The sequence below is a fragment of the Leucoraja erinacea genome, chromosome 5 (assembly GCF_028641065.1).
Source record: "Leucoraja erinacea ecotype New England chromosome 5, Leri_hhj_1, whole genome shotgun sequence".
NCBI classification, from domain to species: Eukaryota; Metazoa; Chordata; class Chondrichthyes; order Rajiformes; family Rajidae; genus Leucoraja; species Leucoraja erinaceus.
This window is the reverse complement of record NC_073381.1, coordinates 35,658,167-35,676,208: the sequence shown is the minus strand read 5'-3', so window position 1 is coordinate 35,676,208 and position 18,042 is coordinate 35,658,167. Positions and strand designations below refer to the sequence as shown.

Below are 18,042 nucleotides of genomic sequence, written 5' to 3'. Positions count from 1 at the left end.
GGCCATGCGCGGAGGGAGGGAGGAAGGGCCGGAGTTTGATGCGCAGGCGCGGGCAGAGCGGCTCGGCTCCATCCTGGCCGTTGTCATGGAGACAAAGTGCAGGAGCACGTCATTGGGGCCCACCGTGCCAGCACCGCCTGTGGTGGTAATGATGGTAAATATCCTATCGGCCATGCAGCCACTTTCACACGGAAGCTGTCTTGTTTTGGTCAAATGCTTTTTTTTTGTATTCCCAGAAAAATAGGTGCAGGAGGAGCCCATTCGGCCCTTCGAGCCAGCACCGCCATTCAATATAATCATCATGGCTGATCATCTAAAGTCAGTACCCTGGTCCTGCTTTTTCCCCCCATATCATTTGATTCCTTTAGCCATAAGAGCTAAATCTAACTCTCTTGAAAAAAAGACTTGACACATTTTAATTTCCCATACTCAATGGTCAAAGTTAGAGAGGTCTGAGCTACATTAAACACCCGAGTCACAGCCAATCCTATCCAATAGGTAGCAATGTTACAATTTTTTAGAGATTTAAAAAATCAACCTTTCTGCAATTTATCCCATCAGATAAAGCATAACAATAAGTTTAATTTGACACCTAATTCACTTTCATATCTCAAGTAATAAAAAAGGTATGGCCATTTTCATACTCGGAAATTAGCATCTTGTTCCCTATTGATTTTCTATGGACATAACAAAAAAAAGCTGTGATCATGGACAGTCAAAAGCCCATAACTGAATGAAATTTTCAGTTATCATAGATTGAACCATTCTGAAACAAATATAAAATAATTTTACTTGGATGACCTGAAATTAAAGCATATAATTAGTTAGTTACCCAATTGTAGCTAATTTCAAACTTCAATTACTAGATCTAAACATCTATCCATTTCTTAATAAATGATTAACATTTTTAAATAGCCTAAGTGTCCAATTAATATTCACAAATAATTCACAATAAAACATGATTTTTAAATCTCATTTACACCAATTTATAGGCCAAATGGAAGGAATTTAGTGTGCAATTGCTGTAAATTAAAGTCCATTTTAAATCGGCTTTCTAGTGGGTTCCTGTGAACCCGCTGGTTTAGAACATTCACATTGCGCAGAAAAATACTGCGGGATATAAAGAGCCCAAACTGAGCTACTCGCTATAGAAAACTTTATATACAGGGTTCTTAAGAAGCCCCTTTTAATGTAAAAATAAGGTACATACCTTTAATTGTTTGCTTTATAAAACCCTGGGGCTGCGAGAGGTCGCGGGTTTAGAGAGTGATTTTTAAACTACTATAACTATTATACAAGGCCATAAAAAGTAATAATGCCTTTTGCGACGGGGTCTTTCAGCGATTTTTCGTTAATGATTTACTAGGCTGAACATTTTCGATTGCAACAGCCTAGTAAAAATCGCGTTTTAAACCTGCCCCCTCTAAACAGCGCCAAAATCGCGCACACGGCCTGGGGCAGATTCTCAACGACGATTCAGGTACGCTTTGCAACATACCTACAATAGGTACCCGAGTGACCACCACTGAAAGCAATATTAATGCATATTAATATCAACTGAAAGCAAAATTGCTTGATCTACCTGAGGGGGAAGTGCTAAATATTAGTCAAGAACAGAGGATATACACCAATAATAAGCAAATAATTTTGACTTGGATAAAAAGGTACTGATCTGAACCCAAATATTTTATCAGAAATGAAAAAACAGAAAATGCTAAAAGTTTCACTTATTTCCTGAGATGAGGACAGATCTGGAAAGGGAAAGGTAAGAACAACAATGTGAAGATAATCAAAAAACAAACTGCTGGAGGAACTCATACGTGTCTCCTCGGTGATCTGCTCTTGTTCCTCTTCTCCCAGAGTCACATCAGGGACAGAGTCCCCCTAGTCCTCACCTTTCACCACATCAACCGTCGTAAACAGCCATTATCCTCTGACATTTTCAGCACCACCAACGGAATGCCTCCTGTAGCCACATCATCCCATCTCCCCCCCTTTTCGCCTTCTGCAGAGACCTTTCTCTCCGTAACTCGCTGGTTAACTCATCCCTTCCCACCCAAACCACCCAAGGTACTTTCTCCTGCAACTGCCGGAGGTTCAAAACCTGTCCCTATACCTCCTCCTACAACTCCATCCAAGGACTGGCTGTTCGAAGGGCAGAATGGCCTACTCCTGCACCTATAGTCTATTGACCATGACACTCCTTTCAGGTGAGGCAGAGGTTCATTTGCATCTCCTCCAATCTCATCTACTGTATCCGCTTTTCAAGGTATGGACTCTATACTGTATATCGGAGAGACCCTGTAGGCTTGGTCATCATTTTGGTGAACAGCTCCACTCAGTCCACCAAGGCCTACGTGATCTTTCAGTTGCTAAACAACTCCCCCTCCCATTCCCATACAGACCTTGCTGTCCTGGGCCTCCTCCACTGTCGAAGTGACAATGCAAATTGGAGGAATAGCACCTCCTTTTTCATTTGGGCAGTTTACAACCCAGCAGTATCAATATTGATTTATCTAACTTCAAGTAACCCTTGCTTTCTCTTATTAAACAGTGCAACAGGTTAAATTCTGGAAGATAATATCTGTTTTCTGATGTGGATAAAGATACCGCAGACACAAATTGTTTAACGGTTGTGTTCTACGGATCCTTGCATGTCAGATGTTATGCAAGTCAGAAGTGGAAATGGAACAATAAAATTGTAAACACTGAACTCAATATATATATTAAAAAAGTTCAATAAATTAAAAAATCCAATATAGTGCAACAAAGCCCAAAGTCCCTAGTGCAACCCAGGCAGTTTGTAGTTAGTAGGGGGTTTGTAGTGTTCAATAGCCTGATGGTTGTTGGGGGGGAAAAGTCATTCCTGGATATTACAGTGTATGTGTAGGAAGGAACTGCAGATGCTGGTTCACACTGAAGATAGACACAAAATGCTGGAGCAACTGCAGAACAGGCAGTATCTCCGGAGAGAAGGAATGGGTGACATTTTGAGTCGAGACCCTTCGGCAGTGAGTCAGGGGAGAGGTTTCAAAGGGTTTCAAAGGTATTTTATTGTCACATGTACCAATTAAGGTACAGTGATATGCGAATTACCATACAGCCATATGGGAAAAAAAAGCAACAAGACACATAACTACATAAAAGTTAACATAAACATCCACCACAGTGGATTCCCCACATTCCTCACTGTGATGGAAGGCAAAAAAAAGTCCAATCTCCTTCCTCTTTTCTCTCCCTCGGTCGGGGCAGTCAAACCATCCGTCAGGGCGATCGAAGCTCCTGCAGCCTGCGGTCGAAACTCCAGCGTCGGGGCGGCCAAAACTCCAGCGTCAGGGCGGACAAAACTCCAGCGTCGGGGCGGTCGAAACTCAAGCGTCCGGGTGGTCGAAGCTCCCACGTCAAGTCGATCAAAACTCCCGCGGCTTGGAGTTCCCAAAGTCGGTGTCTGACCAGAGACCGTGAGCTCCATGATGTTAAGTCTGCAAGCATCCATGGTTGTAGCTCCGAGGTCGATCCCTGGCAAAGGGATCGCAAGCTCTCTGATGTTAAGTCCACAGGTGACTGCGGTGGAGCTCTCAAAAGTCAGTCTCCAGCAAAGGCCGCCAACTTCTCGATGTTAGGCTGCAGTGCGTACATAGATAAGATATTGAAAAAAATCACATCTCTGTCAAAGCAAAAGATTAGAAAACATTTCTCCCAACCCCCACCCCCACTCCCCACATAAAACTAGCTAAAGAACACTAAAAGGATACATTTAACACATACTATTATAACACAAAGAAAGAAGGGACAGACATACTTTTGGCGAGGCAGCAATTGCTGGTGCCACCTGGGAAACTAGAGATATGGAAGGGCAAGGTGTGAAAATGAGACATCAAGGAGATGGGGTTCAAAGAAATGTAGAATGGTTCATTGTTAGCTGAGAGGATGATGTCAAGGAGACGTACAAGGTAAACATGGTAAAATGAATTGGTAGGACAGTGAAATAAGAAATGATGCAAATTAGGATCCAAGTAACAGAATATGCTATAACTTCCCTTTTGGTGAGCTGAACATAGGAAACTGAAAAGGAAAGCGTTAAAACCATGTCTTGTGGGAACAAAGTCATGAATGAGGATTTCAGCAGTAGATGAACTAGGAGAGATGGAGTAGGATGGTGCTACAGCATTAGAAGTTCACAATTATATGATCTACAGATCTTTGGTTACTTCATTGGCCAGGAGTGGAATGGCAACAAATAGGTACTGAAGAAAATAATTTCAACCTTTGTTTAAAAAAAAATTGCAAACAATTCCTGCTCAATTCCTGCCCACGATTAGACATTGGAGAAAAGATTTAATAATTTAGTCAATTTGAGGTGTCAAGTAAGATTGAGTTGGGTGGCAACATCTGGCATGTGAAAACTGATGCTTTGTCTTCAGATATGGCAAAGAGGCAGCATGTCGATGAGTAACAAGAGTGGGATGAGGATAGATCCGTGGGTGACATCAGAAGCAAGCTCAGAATGCATATTAAAAATGTATTTCCTTGCTTTGAATGGGGTTTGACTATTTAAGTGGGGGGGTGGGAGAATAGTAATTATTTATTTTATTAATTCAAGAGCTGCATCATTAAGCAATGATGCATGTGTTCTGATGTACTAATGTATGGAATGAAATTTGAATTCTGCGATTGTTATCTCTTCAACTGAATCATGAATTCATGGTTTATGTGGGTGTTACATTGAATGTTTCTCAGTGAGTGGGTTCTGCCTGACATTTTACATTTCAGATAAAGGTTGCAAATGACTCATTCTAAGACACTTATAGTTATGCATGTGCCATTCTCAGCTCCTCGGTTTTTAACAGGGATACTTATATTTTCTAGAAAATACGAATTTTAGAAAAGTTCATATTTTATCAATTTAATTCAACAGGATCTTATGATACAAACTTGTTGAGGCATTACCTTTAGTAAGACTCCAGGGTGAAAAGGAATTTCCAGATATAATACGTTTGTAGCATTTAATAGAGTAATGCTCTACATATGCTATCCAATTGACGTACTCGTATCATACCTGCCCCAAGAAAGTTAATCTACGCAATAAAAACTCAACCATGATGAATATAATTTTAAATATTATAATGTTTGTGGTTATTTTACAAGACAGTAATACAAATATGTTCTAATGATCTAGAGATAAAAGTCAAAATTGCACCAAGATTGTAGAGAAATGTATAAGTAGTTAATTCAAAAGAAATCTGCACAGTGACCACGAATCTACCACATCATGATAAGACATGGTGGTTTGTTTAGAAAGGAAATCAGCTGCCTTATCTGGCCTGGCCAGCTTTCCATTCCAGAAATATAGTTGCCAAGTTGAAACCAGCTTTATCTTTGAAAGAACAGCAATCCACTCAATTCGCAGGTATTAAAAAGTAGGAAAGGGCAGAGAAGGTGCAGAGGAAATTGGCCAGGACTGGAAAATTTTTGTTATGAGAAAAGATCAGTTGAACTAGGATTGTTTTCTTTGAAACCAAAAACGCTGAGGGGAGATTTATTTGAAGTGTACAACATTATAAAAGAAGGACCTTTATATGGTGTGTCAAAAAACAAGGGGCTTTGGTTTGGGGTAATTAACAGAAGGAAGAGGAGGATTATTTTAACCCAGAAGATATTGGGATCTGGAACTCATTGCCTGAGGGTTTTAGAGAAATGTTTTTATTTAAAAGGCCTGGCTGTGAGGTATTAGATGGGTAGCTATTTTTTAAATAAACTATATCCCCCCCCTCCCCACCCCCCACCTTGATTTCCTCTAAACTCTGAGCTCTAGCCTACTCAATCTCTCATATGACAGACCTGCCTCTCAGGAACTAGACTGGTGAAATTTTGCTGTACTTTATAAAGGATAGCAATTTTTATGGGTAAGGAGACATAATGTTCTAGGCATGTTACCACCAAGGTCCAAAATAATTGTTGAAGCATGCTTTTACTCTTGTACTCAAATCATCTTGCAAAATATAATTTGCCTTCATAATTTTCAGCTTTGTTTTCAGCAAGTTGTGTACAAGGTCAACCAGGTTCCTTTTCACTTCCCAATCTCCCACTAGAAGTAGTAATTTCTTTAAAACTCTGCATTTCTGTTTTTCTTATCAAAGTAGATAACAATATTTTTCCATATTTAATTCATCCAACAAATTATTGCCCATTCATTTATTTATATTCCCTTGACACCTCTTTGCATCCTAATAATTTATTCTGTATCTCTCATTAATTTTACGAAACATAAATTGATCAATCTCAGCCTTGAAAGTTACAATTGACTCATCAACTGTGATATTTGCACCACCATAAAATGAATGAAATGCTTACTGGCCTAACTACAGAATTATTTTGTGGCAGTTTTAGGCTTATTTCCTCTTGTTCCAGATTCCCAACACAGTAAATAGTTTATCTACTTTATCAAATTAGAGTCATAGTTATACAGCATGCAAACAGGTCATTTGACCCAATTTGTCTGTGCCTACCTGACCAAATCTAATTTGCCCATGTTTGGTCCATATTTCTCAATCTTTCCTATCTATTTACCAATCTAAATTTCTTTTAACTGTTACAATTGTTCCACTTCCATGTACCCACCACCCTCTTGAGAAAAAAACATCCCCCTCGTCACCTTTAAATCTTTCTTCTCTTATCTTAAACTTATGCCATCTACTTTTATGGGCCTGTCCCACTTAGGTGACTTTTTAGGCTACTCTGCAGTCACCACATGGTCACCACATGTTTGTGGGTGGTTGCCGGGTAGAAACCTTTATGGTCGTGAGGAGTTCCCGCGTTCTGGGAACGAGTCAAGGCCTCATTATAGTTGCCCCAAATTTTTCAACATGTTGAAAAATTAGCGCCGACCAGAATGAAGACGCCATGGAGAATAGCGAGAATTCTCGTGCTGTAGGCGGGTCTCCAGGAGATCCTAGTGGGTTGCCAGGAGGTCGAAGGTTCTCGTAGGTTGTAGCCAATGCTGACCGGTGAATTTTATTGGCTTATTGGGAAAAAAACATCAGCAGTAGTTTACAGAACCAAGGATAACCGACCGGTAATGTTAAATGTCCGCCGAGCTTCACAGCACTGTATCTCTAGCTTCTTAAAAGTTGTCTCCACTCCTTCTCCCTCCTCTCCCCCCCCCTCTCTCCCCCCCCCTCTTTTAAAGGACTTACCATACACTGTGCTTTAACCGTTTTAATTACAGCGCCAACCTTCCTGTTCACCGCGGTGTGTATCTATCACCTTGGCTTTGCACTGTGTGAATTTCACTCAGACAGCATTCCCTCCTGCTTGCCCTGTCCCCCGCCTGCATAATGGGCTGGTGAAGGAAGCGATGTGTGTGTGTGTTCCACTCTGACAGTCGCCATTCCAGTTGCCGGTTTTTCAGGCGACTGCCGGCAACTTAACAGTTGCTGGCAGTCGCCTGAAAAATCGCCAAAGTGGGACAGGCCCATTACATTCCCCTTTTCTGAGGGAAAAGACTGTGGCTATCACATTATCTATGCCCCTCATGATTTTATAAACCTCTATGAAGGTCACCTCTCAGCTTCCTACCCTCCTTGGTTTATACCACCTCCCCTTATAAATTGAGCCATCCAGCCCCAACAACATTCTTATGAAGGTTACACAAAAAAGCTGGAGAAACTCAGCGGGTGCAGCAGCATCTATGGAGCGAAGGAAATAGGCAACGTTTCGGGCCGAAACCCTTCTTCAGACTGAAGTCTGAAGAAGGGTTTCGGCCCGAAACGTTGCCTATTTCCTTCGCTCCATAGATGCTGCTGCACCCGCTGAGTTTCTCCAGCTTTTTTGTGTAACCTTCGATTCTCCAGCATCTGCAGTTCCCTCTTAAACATTCTTATGAATCTTTTCTGTACCTTTTCCAACTTAATAACATCCTTCGTCCAAACACACCAACATCTTGTCCAGCTGCAACATGACAACATAAATCTTATACTTTGTGCCTTGTGAAGCAAGTATGCCAAACGCCTTCTTCACTGCTCTGTCTACCAGTTTTACCACTTTCAACAAACTATGTATTTGTACTTTATTGTTACAACACTCTCCAGTGCCTTGTTATACACTGTATGTCCTGCTCTAATTTCGTATTTTGAAATGTCTTGATTAGACCATCTCTCGACCCTCCCTCTAAGAGAATAAAAAACAATGCAATATCATTAATTTACCCCTTTATTTATTTAGGAGTTAATTTATCTAAGATAAACACAAAGTGCTGGAGTAACTCAGCGGGTCAGGCAGCATCTCTGGAGGAAAAGGATGGGTGATGTTTCTGTCTTGGACCCTCACTGTTTCTCCAGGATCAGTATGTAATGTGTGAGATACAAAGACTAGTGCTGGAAATATTCAGAAAAAGCTGCATCCATGGAGAAACAATTAAATATTCTAAGCCAAACACTCCCTTGTTAAAGTGAAAATATTTCAGGTGTAAAAGGTTTTGAGTAAGAACAAAGACAGAGAAAGTGGGAAGGGTGGTTGAGGGAAGGGGGAGAGGGCAGTGTGCTGACAAAAAGCAAGATTTGTGATAAGTGAAAGAGGAATGATTAATTGATAAACCAGATGATGATGAATGACATAAAAGGCTGAAGCAAAGATGAAAATAATGATTCCAACAGAGCTGGAAATGGTAGCAGCTCAATCATCGTGCCACCTCCTGTTGAGAAAACAAGAACAATGGCTTCAAAATTCTAGATCTATTCTAAATATGTCATTTATCATGTTGGCATTACTACACAATATGATGAAATGTGTTGTCAATATGAAGAGGGGACTGCCCTGCAGTCACTCTGTTCCACACTTGCCTTGACTCTGCCATGCAATGACTTGAAACTGCTGAGGACAAGATCAAAAGTAGTTTCATCCTTTGCATTTTCTCACAACCTATGTGTCTGTTATGTTCTTCAGGATTTAGCCAGATTGTAGATCAGATGTACGAGCAGGCCATTGTTGGTGAAAGGCTTTGACAACTTCCACCGAGAACATATTGTATGCAATTACTTCCATTCCGCCAGAATTGAAAAAAACGACCTAATGGAAGGGAGTGAGTGTGCAGTTATTACTGGGTATTTTATAATCACGGCCTGAAGCTACCATAATCCTTGATTAATCTTCATCATTAAGCCAAATGATTGAACCTGGTTTAATGAGAAATGTTGAAGAGCAGGACCAATGCCAGACATGACTCGAAATGAAGTGGCAAACCAACAAAGCTATAATAAAGAACAGGGCAGAAGCAGGATGCTATGGACAGAGCTAAGCATTTCCAAAACCAATGAATTATATTAAAGTTCTGCCATATTCCATACCCAAGTACAAATGGCAGTAAACATGGTTTCATAAATGCCACTGACTTCAATGATGTCTGATGTCAGACATGAGTATGAGATAAGCTTGAAGTGGTTACATCCATCATCTGCCATGTGCAGATTGCACAGATCATCTCGGTCTCCTTCTGAGGAGAAGTTGAACTTCAGTTAATTTGATTCACTCCACACCATATGGAAGAAAAATGACACTAGGTGTATACAAAGGCTGCAAAACATGATGGCTGCAGAGTAAATACTTGCTGGATAATTATCTGTACCACAATATTAACATTCACCTAACATTGAGAGAACAATGCCACCCACAGCAGACGGCATGGAAACCATTATAGATATCATCAAATATGCAGTAAGAGGTGATATCAGTCACGTTTTGGACAATATATTGCTCTTTGAAGGTAATCTTGCATGTTCCCTGTCTTCAAGTGTTCAATTTGCTAATTGAAATTGTAATTAATTTATTAGCCAAGTATGTAAACATACAAAGAATTTGATTTGCCAACAGTCACACAAAAAAGCAACAAAAGATACATAACCACATAAAAATTAAGCATAGACTTAAACAGACACAACGGCACGTGAAAATCCCCAAGGCACACAGCATAAGCGGAGACCCACAGCCATCAGTTCAATGTCACAAGCTCCTTCACCGTGATGCGACCAGAGTTGTACTGACCGCTGGCACTCTCTGCAGTCCCTGTCTGCCAAAACAGTGAGAAAGCGGTCCACACTCGCACTAGACTCCGGGATGTCCTCATGGAGCCACGTTCCCGCAAAACACCAAGATCACTGCACTCATGGCACTCCCTCCAAGCCCTCACCTGTGCAGGCAGCACATCCATCTCGTTTTTTCGGTGACCTCCCATTCCCCACTATGATGGCAGGCAGATAATTTATACCTCCTTTTTTCCCACGGTTGGGGCGATCGAAGCTCCTGCAGTTGGAGCTCCCTCAGTCGATCCCTAACAAAGGGACAGCCAGCTCAACGATGTTAAAGCTACAGAGCAGACGGAGATACGATGTAAAAGTCGCGTCTTTGTCGAGGAAAGAGATAAAAAAGGTTTCCCCCAACACCCCCCAACCCACATAATACAAAAACTAACAGTACACCTGAAACATACCAGTAAACACAGACCAAAACAGCAAAAGAAGAAAAAGATGACAGGCTGTTGGCACAGTTGCCATGTATGGCGCCACCTAACTTAAATGCACATTACACTGATCATCTTGCCCATTTAAGGTAAATTGTTTCAGAATCCTGATAACATCCCCAATGAAAATAAAATCATCCACCCTCCAGTTCTACAATTCTGAAATAAGTAAATTATCATATGATAAATTTTAGGAATTGTGTTTTCAGGCACATGCCTAGATACTATTGTTGACAAACACTGCATGATTTGTTTTCCTCTATGGTTTTTAGAAGATGGACAATATCATAGGAAAGATGTGTTGGGGGTTGTGGTGTTGAGGGTTGTTGGAACTGATGTACCATAATATAGAAACATAGAAAAAAGTGCAGGAGTAGGCTATTTGACCCCTCGAGCCTGCATCACCATTCAATATGATCATGGCTGATCATACAAAATCCAACGTGGAAAATCAGTGCCCCATTCTGGCTTTTCCCCCATATCCCTTGATTCCCTTAGCCCTAAGAGCTAAATCTAACAAGCTTGCCTCTGCCTTCAATAATCATTAGGCACATCAAGGTCGTGTGGAAAATTAAAACTGAAAACTGCAGATGCTGGAAATTTGTAATAGAAAATGTTGGAAATATTTTGGAGTTCAGGCACTATCAAGGGTGAGGAAAACACGTTAACATTTCATCTATATATACTATTAAAAAAGTCTCGACTTGTTTGCCTGTCTGATCTCAGGAGCTATGCCAAAACGGTACACAATAACGCAACAATTTTTGCAGAATCTTACTCGGCTTTTTCCTGTGGTCATTTGTATCAAGTTTCTTCACATTTGATGTTATGTTTCACGTTATTGATATTTAAAGCTTTAAAAAAGCCAACTTTAACAAGTTTTTTACTGTTAAAAACCTTCCTGCTAGCTGCCAACAAACTTTGATACAAAGTAGCAATAAAGGGACACTGCTTTCCGCCAACTTTTCACCTGAATGGGATATCAGTCCTCCACCCAACATTTGCAACAATGTTGCCATCATACAACACTGACTCCAGCTCCTGGGAGGACAGGAGGGCGAGGTGAATTGTATTGCAATTGGGAAAGTGCAATTGCAATTTTTTTTTAAGTCCAGTGCTGGAGAGGCAGGGTAGTGCTGGAATCTTATGTTCGGCAACGGGTTGAGTTGGGGGATCACGCCTCCCGTGGGGGCTACGGGTTAGGGATATTGCCTTAGGGAACAGGTTGCGTTGGGGGACCAGGCCTCCGGTGTGACAGGGACCCAACAGATCTCAGTTGGTCTAGTATCAACTAAAATTAAGAAAAGTTAGAAATTAAATATGTTTTAAGGTGCAAGGAAAAGGGGGTATGGCATGAGGAGAAAAAGGGAGTGCTTGGAAATGAATGGCCAAGAGAGACTGAGTTACAACAAAAGGTGGTGTCGTAAGCTTCAGACAAGATGATGAAGCTTAATTGCAGCTGAGGAGTAGAAATGTCCAGAGATGTAAATAGATGAATGAGAACAGAGGATGCAAACAAAAAGAGTGCTAAAACCATGAGATACAAGACTCTGCATTTGTTGAGAAACCTGGATTTCCATCACGAAAATGTGTGGAATTGGTGCACTCCATTGTTAAGTGCCCTTGCAAATGCCGTCAAATTTCAATTCCTGCATAACTCTCAGCCTTCCAGGAACTATTGACCTTTGGAGCAACTTTTGTGATTAGTGTCCCTGCTGGTTAAAGTTCCAGCAATGTAAATCCATGAAATGTTAGGTTATAAATGTGGACTTAGGAGCACCTGGTCTGGCAAGATAGTTATGCCCCTGTCCCACTAAGGAAACCTCTGGAGACTTTGCGCCCCACCTGCAGGTAGACCTTAGTGGAAGGTCTACCTGCAACCTCCGGCAACCACCTTCAACTAGCATCACAACCGGCTTCGACTAAAAAAATTACCGAATTTTAAAACGGCAACCTATTTTTAGTCGTGGCAGGTATTGAATTTTTGAAATAATCGCCGGAACATATAAGCAGCGGAAACCACTTTCGACCATTAGGGAGACTGACAAAAACCTCCAGGAACCGCACGGAAACCTTGGGTAGAGCACAAAGGCTCTAGAGGTTTCCGTTCAGGTTTCCTTAAGTGGGATAGGGGCATTAGATAGCACTTCCTGCACAAGCTATCTTGAATCGGCAGAAATTTCACGACAGCTGTTAAATCTAAAACATCCTAGTGCCAGAGAATAAATTTGCAATGGCATATATTTTGGAGAGAAAGTTATGCAAGTTATTAATGAGTATGATTTGATTATGCAGAACAATAGGATTAATAATTGGATGATGCATGGGAAATAGAGTAATTTTTTGTGGGTGTAGTGTTCCGTTCCGAGCTGCTCACCTAAAACAAAATGCCTAAATTATAACTTAATTTTGCCACAGTGGAAATTCTATTTGAACAAATATATCATCAATGTTAACAATGCAAACAAAAGGCTTTTGGTTGTATTTTAACTTTGTGCATTAAATATGTTTTTCTCCTAGCTATCTTGATCAAATGTCTTCTGATTGTTTAAGAAATAAAAAAATGTTATGGTCATAGTGTGCTCACATGCCTTATTAGATTAGATCCTTTATTTGTCATTCAGACCTTTCGGTCTGAACGAAATGTCGCTGCCTGCAGCCATACATATAATAATAAACAACAAAACACACAATAAACACAAATTAACATCCACCACAGTGAGTTCACCAGGCACCTCCTCACTGTGATGGAGGCAAAAATCTTAAGGTTACTGTTTCTTCCCTCCCTCTGTGCTGAGGTGATATGTTGTTACCCCACCGGGCAATGGTAGTCAGTCCCGCGGCTCAACCGAGCTCCGCGAACGGGCCGGTTCAAGCTCCGTGGCCCGGGGTAGTCGAAGCTGCCGCCCTCCAGTCCAGCGGACGCAGCTGTTGCCGCGGGAGCTCCGTAAAACAGGCACCAGCCTGTGACTTATCTTCTGATATTCCCAAATCCTTGACTTCAACCAAATAAGACTGATTGCTGGGAAGAAATTTGGAAACCTATCAAAATATTATTTTACATGTGTTTAAATTTATTTATTAAGAGCTAAGGGGTTTGTTTATCAAATTATGAATATTTAATTGAGATGATGTTTATACAAAAAGTGGCAGTGTAGCGAGATTTTTCTCCAATGATGTTACCCAATCTAATTTTACTATGCTCATTATCCATTTTCTTCAGTGATTGTCTTTTTCAAGCAACTATATTATTTTATTGTAGAAATTCCAACTTGCGAGATGGCTCATAGGAATGATTGGCTAATAGAATCTTCTTTCCATGAGTGGGTTCAATTTTGATTAGTATGGGCGTCCAGGGTTACGGGGAAAAGGCAGGAGAATGGTGTGAGATGAAAAGATAGAGCAGCCGCGATTGAATGGCAGAGTAGACTTGATGGGCCAAATGGCCTAATTCTTCTCCTATGACTTACAACAGGCAGATTTATGAAATCTTTAAACATTTGGATTTAAGCAACGTTGCTCTGTGAAATTTAAAGAAAACAATTTTAGTCAATATGTGTCTGTTTTTCTTGTGCAAACACTAGGACACAATTCCCAATTACTTTTTTCTTACCCCAGAAGAATAAAATGGTTATTGTTTTAATATAATCTTCTGTCTTATGGTTGAACTTGGAGAGACAGTTGACGGCACGGAAAGACGGCACCCGGGACAGGCTGGGTTAGCACCCCAGTCTGTGTCTTTCGTGAGAAAGACACCCAATAAAGCTACGGAAAGGCCTAATGAACCACCATGGCCTAAAGATCTACCAGGTGCGAATGAAATGCTTGGAGAAGGAGAAAGAGGTGCAGCGCACAGGCCTTGAACCTGGTGAGATGATGGAGGAGCCCGGCCAGGACTCACCCCAAAGAGCCCAGTCCCTCCACGCACTACAGTCTCCCAACCCCTGCAGAGTGGTTATTAAGATGGCTGTTCCGTGGGCGGTTGCTGCTGGGACGTAAGTCGGGGCCTGATCAACCCTGGCTGGGTCGTCTGGGCGAGGGTGTCTGATGTTGTGAGACCCAAAACACCCGATGACCCCAGATCACACCACTGAGGATGCGTCCCAGCGCATCTAGAAAATGTATATTTTTCACGATCACTATAAATTAAACAGAAACACTAACATAGTGACATTGAGAACATCTAACTGGGATGATCGGGTGATTTTAAAAATAAATTCCTGTCTTCGCACAGCAAGCATGACACTTGCCATTGTAATTCTCTCCCCACTTCCACCTGTACTGCCCAGAATTCAAACTGAAGTTGGGGTGGCAGATTACAACCTTCACGTGGTCCACCCTGTTTCGACTAATGCAATCAACCTGGCGCGCACAAACAGAAGATCAAACAGAACAAGTTGTCCTACAACTTTAGGCTGTGCACGTCATAAGCAACAAACAAGAAGAAGAAACTGAAGTTCAATATACAAAATACTGCAGATACTGGAAATGTATCCTTTTTAGGAACTTTGCAACATACTAGATCCAAGATGATATTTAATTGTTTTGGGTCATCCCACTCTTCCCATTCTACACAAGCAAAATGCTGACGATGTTTGCCATGGGCATCATCTATAGATATACCATATGTCTTTTGTTCATCCATTCATGTGATTAACTTTTTTAATCTTTGAAATTCCTCCTGCCTCCCAGACTATCACAGACCTTGCCTTTTATTGTTCACACCCCTCCCCACAGCACTATTTATTTTTTCTTTGCTTCAGTCCATTGCACTTGCAACATTTCACAATAAAAAATAAAAAACAACCAACATGAAAATTTGGAAATCATAATAAACTGCAGATCGTGAGAAATGCAATTTTCTTATGCTCTCCATAGAAATTATATATTTCACAGCTTTTCAGTTTACATAGGAAGAGTTTTCTGCTGTGCTACTGTAACAAGAGGAACATCAAAATGCTGGACACAAAAAGCTGGAGTAACGAGTAGCTGGGTGACTTTTCAGGTCGAGACCCTTCTTCAGACCAGCATCAGCAGTTCCTTCCTACACACCAAAATACTGGAACTCCTCACAATACCAACACCCCCACACACTTGTCGTGTGCACCAGTACATGGTAACAATATTCAAATTAATGTAAAATAAAATAATTGTAACCACGCTGATTAATTGAGAGGTTGAGCTATTAAAATCTGCCAGCAGGTTTATTCCTTCAGTTGTCTTTATGGAATGTCCTTGGGTCTGGTGGTCATGGTTTTAAAGCTCCTGTACCTTCTCAATGGTATTTATGAGAAGAGAGTGGGGCCAGGGTAGTGCGAGTCTTTGATATTAGCTGCATTTTCTATAGATCCTTTTGGTGGAGAGACAAGTACCTGTGATAGACCAGGCAAAGCCATGCTCTATCTTCCCTTTCTTTCTTGGGTGTTCAAGTTGCTAAACCAGGCCATGATGCAACCAGTCAGTATACCCTCTACCATACACCTGTAGAAGTTCAATATTAAGTATAGTGAGGTACTTAATCCCATTGGAAGGTGCATATCAAAAACTGCTCATCAATACTTTGTCCTTGATCGAGTTTATTTTAGTTCACCTCAGGAAATTATTTTGACCACTCTTCTAAAACTGGCAGAGAAGAACTTCAGACAAATTCCTTATATCTCACATCTAGACACAGGGGAACATGTCAAAGGATATGTAAATCAGCATAATAGTGACCATCTTCAAGAAAAGGAGATGTTCAATTATTGTACAGAGAGGAGTCTCCCTAATGTATGCCGCAGGCAAATTTATCACAAAGGAAACTAGACTGAAGAAGGGTCTCGATCTGAAACATCACCCATTCCTTCTCTCCAGAGATAGTGCCTCTCTCTCTGAATTACTCCAGCATTTTGTGTCTATCCTCGACCACTACCTAACAGTGGTCAGAAAGTTACAATCACGCCATCAATCCTCAGGCATTAAGGACAGGATCTTCACAATCCCACTTCCTTGGATTGAGCTTCAAATGTTGCTTTATACACCAGCATATACGATAGCCAACTTCCTTTAGAGTGCCATAGGAATACAGAAATAAAAGTTGGCAACTATCCTAATTGGTACCTCTGGGAATCTGATCAGAATGCTGGAAGACTAACTATGGGCAATTTTTTTTCTTTGTTGGCAGATGATTAAAAAATAATGTTTTTCGATTCTTGGGGGGGGGGGGAGGATTTGACATGCTGGAAACTGCAGAATGCTATTGGAATGGTAACAGCTGTTCTGCATACACACATTTTTAGTATATTTTGGGGGAATGGGTGAAGGAAGATGCAATTAAATTTGCATAATTTGCAGACAGGAGTTGCAGATGATTTAGTGTATAATCATCTGAAAATTCCTTGGTTGGCTAATATCACCCCACGAGTAAAGTAGGAGTAAAAATGGAAGAAATTATAGTTTAGCCAATAACCCACCACGTCCTCACTATTTGCAATTGTACAGTATTCTGCTCTATGCAGTTGTTAAACCCCTGAGAAATGCAATTAAACTTACCTTGCTCAAACCTCTTGTGATTTAATGTCGCCATATGTTTGGTTATGGTCCCAGCCCGTGATTGAATCCAAGGTGATGCGGAACACAATCTATCAGCTGTATGCCGGAGCTATGGATGATGCTATATTTCTGACATTGCACTGGTATTGACTCGACATGTAGTATCTCTGTTTTGAATTATTTGTTGCCTGGTTGTGGTGTTGAGGAAATATAGGTGTCAATGGGTGTTATGTAGAACAGATACGCAGCAAATTTAAATATGGATATGTAGATTTTTTAATTAGGGTGCACCTTTATAAACTTAATTGAACAGTAGTTCCTTAAGAAGTAGTGCCTAAGCAGCTAGTCCCTTTATAATTAGTACCTACACAGGGGTGTACCCCAACAAAGGCCAAATTATTAATTGTATTATTATTTTGTACTTGCCAAAAACAGTGTATTAAGGGAAAATATCTGAATGCAGCAGAAATAGTTGTTTTGTTGTGATAAAGCATACATTAATTTGCAAGAAGTAAAATGCCTCAAAAATTGTGTTATGTGACCTCTCTCACAACCTATGTCTCAAAAGTATATTTATTGAATGTCAATTGGCTACATTGATGTTTCCAGTGCATCTCTTGAGACTGTGGAAGATCTGTGATCTACACATATCACCGACCCAGACAGATTTATTGAAAGAAAATATTTACTTTATAGTGCCTTTTATGACTCTTAAACATGAAGCATTAAAAAGCAGGATCAGGCCCTTCTCCGACAATGACTGTGTAGAACATTATGCCAAGTTGAACTAATCTCTTCTGTCTGCACTTGATTCATAGCCCTCCATTCCCTACACATCCATGTGCCTATCTAAAAGCCACAATTGTGTTTTCTTACTTGGCAGTATGTTCTAGGTGGCTACCACTGAGTGAAAAAAAAAGTTGTCCCGCAAATCTCCTTTCAACTTTTTCTTTGACTGGATGAACTGTGGTGGTCCTAGATAATTCTTGTCCAGCACC

General features: G+C 40.8%; 1 long non-coding RNA gene across 1 annotated transcript; it reads left to right on the top strand.

The window, feature by feature from the left end:
• The first annotated feature begins 55 nt into the window (after positions 1–55).
• On the top strand, positions 56–9,431 carry LOC129697125 (uncharacterized). Its single transcript, XR_008723453.1, has 2 exons — positions 56–154; positions 8,944–9,431. It is a non-coding gene; the product is annotated as an uncharacterized LOC129697125 (long non-coding RNA).
• The last annotated feature ends 8,611 nt before the right edge of the window (positions 9,432–18,042 follow it).